The following is a 15624-nucleotide window of genomic DNA, read 5'->3' on the forward strand; positions in this document are numbered from 1 at the left end:
TTTAAACCCATTACTGCGTGTCCTTTCCTCTGCAGCCAACGGAAACAGCATCCTGCCCTCCTCCAAGTGACAACCTTTCAAATACTTAAAGAAGGCTATCATGTCCCCTCTCAACCTCCTTTTCTCCAGGCTGAACATTCCCAAGTCCCTCAACCTATCTTCATAGGGATGCTTTAGGCTGATTCTGCACTGAGCAGGAGGTTGGCCTAGCCCTAGATGGCCATGGTGGTTCCTTCCAGCTCTAGGATTCTAAGATCTGAGTGAGTGGCCCAAGATCACGCCTCACAAGATGGAGAGTATAACTGGCCTATGATATTGACCCTTGCACCACAACATCTCTCTGTGTACTGGTTTTATGTGAGGCAGGGGAAATGGGGATAATAGACCTGGAAAAAGTACAGAAGAAGGCAACTAAGATGACTATGGGGCTGTCGGCCTTGTTTTTCCATACTGGACCAAGATGATAGATGAAGATGGTTTCTTCACTACATTACACTAAATGCTCACATCCTCTCTGTGCGCCATGTATTGCTGCAATGGCATATGTTGTCCCAATGACTGATGGGGGTCAGTAAATCTGGGGACACCAACACCATTTTAAGTTCAGTTATCTATTAAGATTATTTGTATGGCACTTTCTACAGCTCAAAACAGCTCCGGCAAGCCCAAATCAAGGATCTGGAAGGCAGGAGTATAAATCTCCAGGCTGCCATGCTGTTCACCAGCATCAAAACAATTATTTTAAAAATTAGCCACAACTAGTAAAAAAAAGAACAGTAAGCAGTGTGAATTAGATCTGCCAAATGCTTCCCAAAATAAATACGTTTTACACCCCCCTTTTGAATGAGGGAAGAGCAACCCTCTTGCTGGCACTTGTACTAAAGCAGGGGTAGTCAAACTGCGGCCCTCCAGATGTCCATGGACTACAATTCCCAGGAGCCCCTGCCAGCAAATGCTGGCAGGGGCTCCTGGGAATTGTAGTCCATGGACATCTGGAGGGCCGCAGTTTGACTACCCCTGTACTAAAGCCTTGGGTCCATAAGCGTAAAAGACTGGCTTTTTTGTGGTTGTAATTTTGTGAGCAGGGTCTTCCACAGAGCACACAAAGGGTTCCAGAGAGAACTCGTATCCGGTGAGGGAAGGTATATAGGTCTTGGGACTGTTTATGCCTACTTCTCTACTCTCATTTGGCCTTGAGCCACACACACCTACAGGTTGCATATATTATTTTGTGTAGTTGAACTACAGCTTGTGGTTAGCTGTTGAAGTACAATGGGGAAACTGCCTGTATTGCATCAGTGCAAGACAGCGTGTGTACATTTCTTGTTTTGCACTTGCAGAAGGAGAAAGGATTGTTCTGTCAGCCCTCCGAGAGTCAAATGTCCATGATCATGGCTTTGGGCCCTCAAATCCTACAGGATCACCCTTTTCCTGTGCTCTACCACAGCCTTTTCCCATCTTTTGATGTGGAGGAGCCCCTGAAAAAGAATTTCAGACTGTGAGGATCCCCGGACGTTCTGTCAACTAGTCACGCCCCCATAAGTGACATCACTACCCGCACCCATAGCCCTCCTTTTTCTTCTCCCCGTCTCCCCATCTTTAATACTAGGACTATGGCTGTTCTGCCTCATGTTGGATGGAAAGAAGAGTAGGAGCTGAGAAGACAACCCAAAGCCCACCATACCACACCACTCCTATGGACCCCCTGCAAAGCTCCTGTGGACCTACAGGGTTTCACAGATCCCTGGGTGGGAATCTCTGCTCTACAGTAACAGCTTTGCTCATCTGAGCAGGGCATTATGGAGTGCCAGCCTGTAAATATACAAGATCAACATACACATGCTAGCACATATGGATTCTCTGTTGTGGCCCCCACCTAGTGGCCCGAGGAAGTCAAGGGGCTCCTAAACTTCTGGCATTCTGCAAATTATATATAACAGAACTGTTCAGAAGGCAGTTTTATGAAGTGGAGTTGGCAACTCTGGGTGGGAAGATTTCTGGACATTTGAGGGTGGAGGGTGGGCAGATTATAATGCCAGAGAGTCCACCCTGCAAGGCAGCCATTTTCTCCAGGGGACATGATCCCTGTGGTCTGGAGATCTGGGAAATATCCAGGCCTCACCTGGAAGTTGGTAACTTTAGCAGTAAGAGCTATTGCTCATGATCCAGGGAGGTGCTTTAATATAGGGAATGGACTTTTTTGGGAGGTGGCCAAAATCATTTGAAAGAAATGCCAACAATATGACAGTACTGAGATACAAGAATCAATTATCAACTTTTAACATGAATAAAAACCAACAGAGTGGTACAAACAACAACAAAACCCCGTTTTAAAAAACAAATATCAGTTTGGCCCCATAAAATCTTTGCTTGTTTTACCTGCCTCTGAAGCAGACAAAGGAGCTTTGGAGCTGTTTACCTTCTACTAGCTGACTGATTCCTTAAAACACAGAGGCGGTTTGAAAGGCATTCTGGTAAGAATCAGGGCACAGTCCCTTGCAGAGGGCTATGTAAAGGTACAACTTGAGAAGCAAACTACCGCTACAGACCTCGACACAACTTTCACAGGCTTGCGGCAGGGACCCTCAAGTGAGGGAGGTGGCCAGCACACCTGCATGCTGGATCAGAGCCACCGGCTGAAACTCGAACCCGCTAAGCTGCTCCAAGAGGGTCTTGGGTTCCCTCAGCCTCTGCATTAATGGGGAGGGGGCACACAGAGCCCTTCTGTTCCCCCCACTTGGCATCGTTTGAAGCCATCTGGGGTGGACTGTGCGCCTGAAGCCGGTTTGGCGCCTCTCGTCACCGCCTTGTCTCTTTCACATGTACACCTCTGCGGATGAAACCCACCAGGCACACACACCTAAAACCGAGAGCTGCAATTAAACAAAGCTCCCCTCCTCCCTGCTATTTGTGGGGGCATTTATTGTGTGATATTCATCTGGGGGGGATGGAGATTTGTTTTATGTTGGGGATTTGTTTACCAGTGAGGGAGGCAGCACAGAGTAAGGTTTACGTCGCCCGCTATGATTCTTTGCAGCTGTGATGCCTGAAACAAGGGGCATCCATTTGTACGGGGGCTTGCGGGAAAAGGGGGCCATTGTTTGAGATGCGGATCAGATAGCAATGCAAATGCAATCGGGGTAGGGAGCTGGAAAAGTAGGATCTGGGCCAAAGCTGAGGCAGCCAGAAGGCACAATGACCTAATACTGGGCAGAGGCCGTTGTCTTAGTTGAGCCTAAAGCAGAAAGCCTGAATTGATCTCGATTTTGTTCTCAAACCGTTGGCACCAGGTCAGATGGGGATGGCCTCCTTGCACTGGAGTCAATAGTCGAAAAATGTTAACACAGCATTAGAATCATAGAGTTGGAAGGGGCCATACAGGCCATCTAGTCCAACCCCCTGCTCAATGCAGGATCAGCCCAAAACCCAACCTGTGGGCCGTGGACCACATGTGGTCCTTCGACTAATTGGAGGTGGGCCACAAAGGACGCCTTCTCCCCCCCCCCCCCGGCCCTTTACAACACACTTCAGGTGTCATTGTCTCCCATCACTCCCAGATGGGACTATCTCCTTGCAGAGAAACAAGCTCAGGGTTCCCATTGATTTGTCATTGTCATGAGTTAAAATTTTCATGAAAATAAAATGTTCCTTATTTTCATTGTTGTGGCAATTATTTTGAAGGGATGTTAAAACATTACCATAGCGATCAGAGAGCGTTAGGGCGGTGGTTGAGAGTAGAGGAGTAAACTACCCCCCCCCACCGGGCCTCAGTAAAAGACATTGAGTGGACCCCGGTGATAAAAAGGTTGGAGACCACTGTCCTAAAGCATCCAAGAAAAGTGTGTATCCAACCTTTGTTTGAAGACTGCCAGCGAGGGGGAGCTCACCACCTCCTTAGGCAGCCTATTCCACTGCTGAACTACTCTGACTGTGAAAAATGTTTTCCTGATATCTAGCCTATATCGTTGTACTTGAAGTTTAAACCCATTACTGCGTATCCTCTCCTCTGCAGCCAACGGAAACAGCATCCTGCCATCCTCCAAGTGACAACCTTACAAATACTTAAAGAGGGCTATCATGTCCCCTCTCAACCTCCTTTTCTTTTAAGATTAATCATAGAGCTGGAGAGAATACAAAAAGGGAGAAGGTCTATGTGTGAGTAAGGGCTACTTTATTATACAGAACTTATTTCCAGAATATAGGATTTCTGCCTGAGGACCCTTAGGGGGGTATGGATGACTTCCCTTTGCTTGCTTGCATCAATATAACTAATTTAGGCACAAAATCTTATGGGCGGAGCAAGACATGTTGGTGTGTAGGAAATGAGGTCAGCATCAAATCTACTTTATATCCCTGCATTTCTGTTACATTTTTATCCCGCCCTTCCTCCGTGTTTAGGTATGTAATAGTTTCCATGCTTTCATTTTATGATCACAACAACCCTGTAAGGTAGGTTAGCCTGTGTATGTTTGAGTGTGACAAGCTCAAGGTCACCCAGCAAGCTTCTATAGCAAATACAGGATTTGAACCTGGCTCTCCTAGATCCTAGTCCTACACTCCACAGTGCCACTTGCAGACTCCCCCATTAAGAAGGAATCTTGTCATGTGTGTTTAGAAACACAAGTTATTATCTCTGAAAGCACAAGAGTACTGCCCTGGCAGAACCCCAGAGGACAAACAGCACAGTTTTGTATCAGCAGCAGAACCAAAAATACCACCCCAAATCCAGCTACACAAAACATACACCGCAAATGCATACTGAAGAGCCATCAAGTCACAATCTGCTTACAGTAACCCCAGCAAAGAGCTATTGCAAGTGGAAACAGAGTGGCTTGCCATTGACGTCCACTGCAGAGCCTGCCATGGTGGTCTCCCAACCAAGTAGTGTCCCCGCTTAGCTTTCCAGATCTGATGTAATTGGGCTATACCATCTCACCGTCCCTCCTCACGGAGTACCCCCTAAATCAGAGCCTTTGCAACACAGCCTTCTCCCATGAGGCCTTACTAGAAATAAACTAAAAGTAACCGCTGACAACACCCCCATAGAATAATAGAGTTGGAAACGACCCCCAGGGTCATCTAGTCCAACCCCCTGCAGAATGCAGGAAACACATCTCCTTTGGTTGTTCATCAAACAAGGTAGATTCCTTCAGGAAGAACCCATCCACTGATTGCAAGCAGACTGGCAAAGGTGGAGGTGATTTTTGGATCCCAACTGTTTAGAGCAGTGGTGGTGAACCTATTACCCACATGCCAGAGGTGGCACTCAGAGCCCTCTCTGTGGGCATGAGCACGTCGCCCCAGCACAGGGTCCGCTGAGTCAGCCTGCACGAGGTCAGGCTAGAGGACAGGGAGGACTCCTCCCATGTGTTCCCTGGCCCAGGAAGTGATTGGCTGGCTCAGGTCACTCAACTGGGCTGGCTTACAAGCATTGGCAGGAGCGGGAATGCTGCGCTGAATGGAGTCCGGGGAGAGCAGAGCTGGGCCAGACTCTGCCAGAGATGCCACACACTGCTGCCCGCCTGGCCTTGCCATCTCCCCTCAACAGAGCAAAGGTGAAGAAGGAAGAGAAAGGTGCAGGGGGGGGAAGGGACAAAACCTAAAAATAAATAGCCCAACAACAAAGGACTCAGTTATTGTGTTTTTCTTTTTAGGCAAAAGATGTTAATGTGTGAGTTGTTTCTTCTAAACTAAAACCTCAGTATTCAGGTTAATTTGCCGTGTTGGCACTTTGCGATAAATAAGTGGGTTTTGGGTTGCAGTTTGGGCACTCGGTCTCTAAAAGGTTTACCATTGCTGGTTTGGGGTCTTGAAGGTCAGAACATGAACTAGAGAAATACACCAGAAAGCCATATCTTTGGGAAAGCACTGGACTTATATGCTGTGGTAAATTCCAGTTACAACTCCAGCAATTGCATTCTGAACCTGCTAAGTTTCTGTGCTGTCATCAAGGGCAGACCTTTTACAGTCTAGACCAGTGGTCCCTAACCTTTTTATCACCAGAGACCGGTCAATGCTTGACAGTTTTACTGAAGCTCAGGGGAGGTAGTCTTTTGCTGAGGGGCATCGCTGCGGCCTGAGCCCCTGATCCGCTTGCTTTCCTGCCGGAGCCCCTGACTTTCTGCCGCCCACTGGGGGGCGCTGCTCCAGCCATGGCGGCCGCCAGAGAACACCAAAGGTGAGCTGGTGGCAGAGTGGCAGGGCAGCCCCCGAGGCAGCAGCCGGGGAGGAGGACGAGGAGGAGCCGTGGCCCGGTCCCGGTATCCGGACCGGGGGTTGGGGACCACTGATCTAGACATTATAAAAGCATTATAAAGGCTTGTGCATGAGTGATCAGGCCAGCTTTCCACCGCTAGAGAACCACCAGCTGATAAAAACTATTCCTTGCAACTTCTGTCACCTCTCTATCCAAGGAGAGTCAAATATCCAGGAGCGCACGGAACCTTCCAGGGGGAGAAAAACCACATTCAGAAAAGGATGAGCACCTTTTCCTGCATCAGCTCCATTCCCAACCTTCAGCGCTTCCTTCTTGTCTGGGTTGTTTCCATATATCCAACGTACTCACCTTCATCCAGTCCTTCACTGCTTCAAAACAGCCATTTGCTATTTTCATCACCTTCGTCAGCTCTAATGGAGAGGGGGGAGAGAGAGAGCTAGAGCCCTGATTGTCAGCCGCATACTGGTGGTAGTTTGCCCAAATCACAGAATCACGGAGTTGGAAGGGGCCATACAGGCCGTCTAAATCTAACCCCTTGCTTAATGCAGAATCAGCCTAAAGCACTTATGACGAACGTTTCCCCAGCTGTTGAATGAAATCTCCCATTGCATACACTTGTTAAACTACACTGGGGACAAGGTGGATCTTTGAGATACCCAGTAAACCACAGATAATTGAGCAGAATGGAAATCCCCCAGCAACCCCTTCCAGAACCTGCCCTCCAAGTCAATTCCTGCCAGGCAATCCAGAATTGAGCCTATCAGAGACGTTCAGGATAACCAACAGAGAGAGAGAGAGAGAGAGAGAGAGAGAGAGAGAGACATCAGACCAATGTAAATAATCTATCAGGGCAACCAAGGTGGGTTATGTACCATGATTGGGCCAGACTGCAGACAGAAAGGGATAAATGGTTTCATCCAAGAAGACCTGGAGTTGCTTTGTCACCGCCATTTTCCAGAACTTTCCCCAAGAACGGCAATTTTGAAATTGGTTGTGACCAAATCCATGACGTCTGAGGATGGCATTTCAACAGAAGTCTGGCAAACACCCATTTTAAAGCCTCCTAGTAGGTTTTTACAAGCCCTGGCAGAGATTATGGAGACAAGGAGCAGGTTTTTCACCCTCAGATGCTGTCTACCAGCTTCAGGTTCCACCCTGGTGAATCATATCTTTGTTGCTGGCTCAACTGATAAATATCTGGGGGAGTCTCCCGTTTTCCCCTCCTCTTGCCCATAATAGTCAGTGACTGACTAGGCTTTAACGCTGCAGGCACAAGACCAGCGAGCAGCTGCTGCAGCTTCCTTTGCCTAGCCCGCTGCCCTCACTAAGCCTCTAGCTCTTTTCATCTACTTCCACAAAAAGATTCTTACGTATTCCACACAGAACGTTATTCCATATGTAGTTTAATAGCTAGATCCAAGTCCAGTGGTACCTTTAGAGACCAACCAGATGTTCTGGGCACAAGGTTTTGAGAGCCAATACTGCGTTCCTCAGACAAGTCTCTTGTATCTGACCAGGGCGGTCTTCACAGCATTATGGGCCCTCGAGCAAACCAGTGTGCTAGGGCCCCTATGACAACCACTCCCAGGAATAAAAAGCAAATGGTCGATAATATTAAACATATATTTATTTTATTGGCACTTCAACAAGCCTGGTGTTAAAACATTAAAAACATGCTGTACAGCAGCAACAAATCAACATGATAAAACATTTGAACAATAAAACACAATAATATTCAGTAAGCCAAGTGTCCATTTGTGACACAATAACATTGCAGCAAACATTATTTTATAGTTTAGTATAGTCTAGACTGCTGCATAGTATTTATTTATGGCAAGTCACTTAACATACACAGATTAGCAGGGGGCCCCTATGCTCATGGGGCCTTTGGGCAAGAGCCCATGCGTTAAGTCAGCCGTGTATTTGACTGACGGAGCTTGGACTCTCCACAGCTTGCACTCCAAAAATCTTGTTGGTCTCTAATGGGCTCCCAGACTCCAATCTCAGTTCAACAAAATTTGAGTCCACTGGCACCTTTCAGACCCTCAAAGATTTATTCAAGGCATGAGCTTCCATGTGCAGGCACCCTTCCTCAGACAATGGACCAGGGATCTTAAAGAGTAGATATAACGAGAAAGTAAATTAGTAGCAAAGGAGTAAATCCCTCTTCCATTGTCTGAGGAGGTGTCCCTGCACACAAAGGCTCACACCTTGAATAAATCTTTGTGGGTCTTTGTGAGGCCATCGGCCTCGAATTTTGTTGCGCTACACTTCAGACCCACACGGCTCCCCACTGGAATCCAATCTTAGTGCTTCGCGTACTGCTCTGGAGACTAGAGTTTAACAACAAGAGTTATTAAACAATAAAACAACAGTTTAATAACAAGTTTTGCAAGCCTGCCTTTCGAGATCCACCTTGCGCGCCTATTCGGCTTGTTCTTACGGATTGGCCGTATTGAAACCTTTTCACCCACTGTCGAAGAAGGCGCTCCAGGCAGGTGGCGCCGGGGGTCCTGCCCACCCTCCCCTTCAGCCAGGCTCCTGAAACGCCGCCCAGCTTCGCCCTCCCCAAATCTGGCCCTAAGCACACCACGGAGCACCTGGCCCCGCCGCCGCCCAGCGCCCTCCACCGGGCAGCCAAAGTCCCAGCCAGGCCTCGGGGGGTTGGCAACGTGACGTTTCCCGGGCGGGCCTGACGCCTCGACGCCGAGTAATAGCAAAAGCGAAACTGGCGGGGAGGCGGCCAGGCGCAGCTGCCGCGGCGGAGAAAAGGAGAAGTTTGGGGTGGAAAGACGACGACGAGGAGGAGGAGGAGGAGGGGGGATTCCAGCCTGCCACGGGCCCTGATTGGCCGAGCGCGCCTCCCCCTCGGGGGAAGGAAGGGGGGAATGCGCGGTCCTTCTCCGCATAAAGCGGCACGAGGGCCGGGGGCGCAGCTTGGGGCAAGGCTGGGCGGTGGCAGGGAGCGCGCCCACGCGCCCAGCCTCGTGCCCCTGCCTCAGCCTCCCCGTCGGGCGAGCAAGCGGCGGGAGCAGCCTGGAGACTTCTCGCCTCTGCCCCGCGCGGCGCTCAGTTGGGCGCGTGGCCGCCCCCTTCCCGGGACTGGCGGCAGGAGTGGGACACGCGGCTGGCTTAGCTTTAGCCGCCGGGGGATGCGTGGCCGGGGCCGCCCCGTGGAGGAGCTGCAGTCTATCAGAGCAGCCGCGTGCAAGCTGGGCAGGAGTAGAGCGGGGCTGGGGGGGGGGGGGAGCGTTGCAAAGGCGTGGTGGCCGAGAGCGCTTTTGGAGGGAAGCGATGCAATCGCCGGACGGCAGGAGAAGCCGAGTGGTATGTACTCCTCCTCTTTGCCTAAAGGGCTTCCTCTGCTTCCACCCCGTCTCCCGTGCTTTGGAGGCTGGCAGGCAAAAATGCAACAGGTGCAGCTTCTTCTCTAACCGGGCATGTCCTCAGCCGATGGGGAGTGTCCCCCAGGGCGTTGGTATGCGCTGAAAGCAAACCTGGAGGTCGGTGCAGCCGCCCTCCCGATGCCTTTCGCTTCTCCGTACCAGAAGATGCTTCCTTTTTCATCCCTGCGTGAGGTTAGGAGAGGGAGGAAGGGAGAAACTCGGGGGTAGTCAAACGGCGGCCCTCCAGATGTCCATGGACTACAATTCCCATGAGCCCCTGCCAGCTTTTGCTGGCAGGGGCTCATGGGAATTGTGGTCCATGGACATCTGGAGGGCCGCCGTTTGACTACCCCTGCTCCCGAGGCTCAGCGCCGATCGTGCCCTCGAGGAGAGGGTCTGTAAAATGGGTATAGCGACAGCAGACCTTTTGGAGAGAAGATTAATACGGTAAGGAAATACTTTTACTTTCCCTCCCTCTGGGTGTGGGATGGTTAGCAGGGCATGTGGGCGTCTACTGTGGGGTTTCTGCAACAGTTCAAGCCAGCAAGCCCTTTCGGAGAGCCCCCCCCCCACTCTTCTGCGCAGCCCCACCTGCACTCTGCTGCTCATTCAGAAAGGGAAATGTCCCTTTTTGGTGGATGGAGGTTTTGTTTATAAAAGCCAGATAGCAAGGAAGTCAGATCAGCCGCCTGCTTTCACTTCTGTCCTCTTCGATGTTCTCTTCAAAGACAAGCTTGAGCGGTTTAGCTTTATTAAGCCTACAAAATGTGAAGTCACTTTTCTAGAACTTTGAACACATTGGGTCTAACATTGAAGTAGTTGTGGATCGAATGGGATGTGTGTGTGGGAATACAAGGACTGTGGTTGTTTGCCATGTTTCTCTCCCTCCGGCAGGCCTTTCCGATCCTGGGAACATTTATTCTTGTTGGACAGCTGTAGCCATCCACCGGCCTCAGTGAGGTCTACATATATCTGTGTGTCTGGTGACCATTTAAGACCCATAGCAAAGCCATCAAGAAGGGGCGATCACTTAACGTTGTTGCAAGCCGCAGTCCATGGGCTGAATTGTGACTCCTTGAATTAGAATTCACAGCCATAGTGGTGAGATTCAGGCATGTCAGAATTGCACAGATGCATCAAAATGAGAGCGGAGCTGTGGGGTTGTGAGCAGCGGCCACAGATGGGACCCACTGGTCACAATCCAGAGGCTGCTTGTGTCTATCTCACAATGCAGTTCAGAGATCTGGCATGTGGGCTTTTAAAAAGAGGAAATAGATACACTTCCCCTCTCTGTCTCTCTCCTTCCCTCTATTTCTCTAGTTTTAAAAATCCATGCAAAATCCTCCAAACGGCCCTTTGATCTTGTGGGAATGTATCAAGATTGTGTAGGAGTCCTTTCCGAAATGGAAATTCTGCGTAGGGTGAGTAGTTCTGGATGGGTGAGAGCTTGGACTAAGTCCAGTGTTCTTTGACTCTGCTTCTAATTATCACCCAAGCCTGTGCACACTTCCTGGGAATTGTGTCATGGGGCTCAGTGGTGTTTGCTCCCAAATAAGTGTGCATAAGCTTGCAGCCTCTGCACCTGACAGAAGCCGCAGCTCTTGCCCAGTAGGAAGCAGGAAGAAACTCTGCGGTGTAGGCTGTGCCTCTTAGAAAGGGTGGGGTGTGACTGATAACACCTCTCCTAGAACCGTGCAGGCACCAGCCCATCAATCGCACATGCTTATGGTGCAGAGCATGGAAATTGGCTGGGCATTAGAGGGCAACTGCTGTACAGGGGACTGGCAGGCACCTTTCCGTGAGCATCCTTGATGTGCCACAGTGATGAGAGCTGCCTACTTCAGAGTTTGCCACGCAGGAGGAGCACATGGCAGGGCCACAACCTGGGCAGAATAAAATCGGAGTCCAGTAGCACCTTTAAGACCAAGCACTCGAAAGCTCACGGCTTGAATAAATCTTTGTTGGTCTTAAAGGTGCTACTGGACTCTGATTTTATTGTGCTACAGGCCAACAGGGCTACCCATTTGAATCTTAACCTGGGCGGAGTGAAAGATGCAACAAGGGGATCAGTGGATGGGACTAAACTCCCCAGAAAAGAGTTGATATTCTGATCTCCCCTTCCTCCCCATAAGTGGCACATATAACATTAGTCCACCAGGTTGTGTGTGGCTACAGGCCGCATGTTGCATGCCACAGGGGCATGCCATCCTCTCCAATGCCCACCGTCTCCCCCCCCCTATCAAAATAACAAACAAGATCTATGGAACAGTCTCTGCTAAGTCATTCCTTATTTATTTATTTATACTTGAATTTATATCCCGCCTGTCACGACTTTTGTCACCTCGAGGCAGCTAACAATTAAAACCATAAACAATTATCCCATAAAACCCCCATTAAAACAATAACAATCCATATAGTGACCCAGAAAATGGCGGAAGCAAACTACCCCAATACAATCTGCTAAGTCCTGAAGGGGGTCTGCCAGTATCTGTTCAGGATCCAAATATTGCTTGTAAATCTTTCCCTGGTAATGAAAATACTGTTTTTGTCCTTATAAGTTTAAATTATGAGCCTGGCAAGTTTCTGGGTCTTGGCCTATTACAGGGACTTTTCCTGGGACCTGAGCAGAAAGAGAGTGGATGGGGACACTTGCCATTACTGTGTTGCCTTTAAAAAAAGATTATGCGATAATTGTTTGCTGCCCTCTTATTAACATGAACGAAACTCCTCCAAGGCCTGTAAGATCATCCGTATTGCATTGTGTCAGGGGCAATGGAACCTCGCACATGATTTGAGCAGGAATGGAATGTACATGAATGTTCTAGATTCTTTGGGAACAACACTGCAACAGCACCTTTAAGACCAACAAAGATTCATTCTAGGCGTGAGCTTTCGAGTGCATGCACTCTTCCTCAGACTTCTTAGTGCATTCCCTCGAAAGCTCACGCCTCCAATAAATCTTTGGGCTGATCCTTGAGTTGAGCAGGGGGTTGGACTAGATGGCCTGTATGGCCCCTTCCAACTCTATGATTTGTTGGTCTTAAAGGTGCTATTGGACTCTATTTTTGTTGTGCTAATTCAGACCAACAGGGCGACCCACTTGGGCTATCCTGCTGCAATGTTTGTCCTTCAGCTTCTGTGCATGAAGAAGAAAGTGCCCATTGGCCAGGCCTTAAGGAAAAGAGTTGATCCGTGAGGATTGGCTAAGAGATCCTAGATCAGGGGTAGTCAAACTGCGGCCCTCCAGATGTCCATGGACTACAATTCCCAGGAGCCCCCTGCCAGCAAATACTGGCAGGGGGCTCCTGGGAATTATAGTCCATGGACATCTGGAGGGCCGCAGTTTGACTATCCCTGTCCTAGATGATAGAGAGTTGAAGGGTGAGAACACAGCTGAAGGAAAGGTGCAGAGTAGGCAACTTGAAGCTGAAATACTGGTAGGCTGAAGGAGGAAGAGGAGTCTTGACAAGGGCAGAAGAGACAAAGAATTAAGAGAAGGAACACCCAGCGAGCAAAAAAAGGAAGTGGGCAGGGAGGGCCCCAGACTGGGGCATGGGATCACTTGGTATAAAGCCTCAACCCTGCTAGGGTGGGGGACTTCTGACAGTTTTGACTTCTATTGTTTCTAGAGCAATGTGACTCAATCCCAACGGTGGACTGAAGAAATGGTTGGTACGTTCTCAATAGGCCAGTTTCATCCCATCCTTCTTAGGTCACGGTTTCGAGGAGTCATCACCGTTGGGAGATGGATAAATGTTACTAATTTAGTTATGTTTATTAAAATATTTATACCGCTCATTTCCCCTTGGCTCAAGGTGGCATGCAGTAATAATTAAAAGTTAAAGGGTGTTAGCTCATGGAACGGGGAAAAACAATTTCCTTCTGACCAATGGGTATTTAAATGATTTTTTTTGGCTTGGCCCTTGGCCCCATGCCCATTCAGACCTATTTATTCTATCTGGAAGGAGTGAGGATGGATGGTGAGTCAGAACTGTTTCTATGTATGGATGTTATCAACATTTGTTTTGTACCTCAGGAACGGGTGGCGGCCATGTTTGCCTCTTACTCTTAATGTGTGTGTGGGGGGGGGGGCAAGAAGCACTACAGGTAACAATTCGGAAGGGGGGATTCTGTTAATTTTCCACCTGAGCCCCCTCTCTGAATTTTGTATGTGTGCTTTCCCCCAGCAGTGTAACAAAAGACATTAAGGTTTATCTTAAATTAACCAGTCGATAATTAAGAAACGATCACTCTCTTTTCTAAATGGTGGGGGCTCTTTTAAAAATGTGCACAGGTGATAACAGCAAAAAAAGTGTAGGGTGCAGAAGACTTGAAACAACTCGGGGAGGGCAACTCTTGGGGAGGGATATCATCTGACAAAAGTTGGTACTCATTTTATTTTATTTATTTAGTCATCTAATTCAGTGGTCCCCAACCTTTTTATCACCTGGGACCACTCAATGCTTGACAATTTTACTGAGGCCTGGTGGGGTTGGGGGTAGTTTACTCCTCTACTCACAACCACTGCCCTAACGCTCTCTGATTGCTATGCTAATGTTTAAACATCCCTTCAAAATAAGATACAGACATGCCACAACAATGAACATAAGGAACATTTTATTTTCATGGACATTTTAACTCATGACAATGACAAATCAATGGGAACCCTGAGCTTGTTTCTCTGCAACGAGACAGTCCCATCTGAGAGTGACGGGAGACAATGACACCCAAAGTGTGTTGTAAAGGGCCGGGGGGATGAAGCAAAGGGCCGGGGGGGGGGGAGAAGGCATCCTTCGGGGCCCACCTCCAATTAGTCGAAGGACCACATGTGGTCCGAGGCCCACAGGTTGGGGATCACTAATCTAATTTATATACCGCCCCTTACTATTACGTCTTGGGGCGGTGTACATAGAACCAGTGAAGTTGGAAACATACGGTACATCGAAATTGTTCTAACAGTATAAAAAACAGATCAAACCAACCACTTTTGTATGGGCAGCTGCATCCATAGGTAAGACCACCTTGGTCTCTTGTTTTGTACTGTGTGGGAAAACATATTGTGGGAGTTGATTTGAATGGCTGGTTTTGTCTTGCTGTTTTATACATTCCTAGTGTATGGGTGCATCTTTTTAAATGTAACCTGCCCTTCTCTTTCAAGGACAGATTAGGGTTTTTTTTTTTTAATCCACCTTAAAAAAATGGCTTTTGAACAAGATCCTCGCCTCACCCCCTGGCCCCCCATGAGACTCACCCTACGTTATTCTTTCCTCCCCTGTTCTCTGGTTAATACAATGCACACATCTGCTCTGCAAAGGAAAGGGTTACAAGGAAGTCTAATAGCAATAAAAGATTTGAAATTTGACCCTGTCTGATCCACCTCTTGGTTGGCTGAAGTTTCAGCCCTGCTGCACCCCGTGGGCATAATAGCTGTGAGGAATTGGGTGGCAACAAGCAGCAGGAAGATTAAGGGTACAGAAGAGAGCCACCTACTTCTGTGTCTCCTGGGAGCTTCCAGGAAATGAGGGGGAGGGGGGGAGTCGTCTGTGACTGGTGGCAGGAGAGAAAACGGTTCAGCATTTGTTGGACAGGGTTGCCACAACCTGTTGCCATATGCTGCATTGAAACATTCCCCACTTCTGTAATTCAAAGAGGGAAACCTATAATGATTGGAAAGTAGGTTGGGATCACAAATGGTTGTCTTCCACCAGTCTCTATGGCCTTTGGAAGCCTTCAAAGCAGTGTAGATTCAGAGGCTTCCTTCATGCCCTTCCAGATGGACGGTTCTTAATTCATGAGGAGGCTGCTGGTCCTTTTCAGCTGAAGCAGACTTGCGAACTAAGTGTGATGCACAAGCTAGTAACTGGAGTGTCAAACCACATGGCCAGCTCTACAGTGAGCAAAAGTGTGGTTGTGTCTTTTAAAGAGTGGCAGCCTTCCCCAGCCTTGTTGACCTATTCGAAGCCCTGCCTCAGCAGCTAATAAATACTCTTTCCCTGAGTATCTTTAAAGGCAGTGCAGGTT

The sequence above is a fragment of the Paroedura picta genome, chromosome 3 (assembly GCF_049243985.1).
Source record: "Paroedura picta isolate Pp20150507F chromosome 3, Ppicta_v3.0, whole genome shotgun sequence".
In the NCBI taxonomy this organism is placed as follows: domain Eukaryota; kingdom Metazoa; phylum Chordata; class Lepidosauria; order Squamata; family Gekkonidae; genus Paroedura; species Paroedura picta.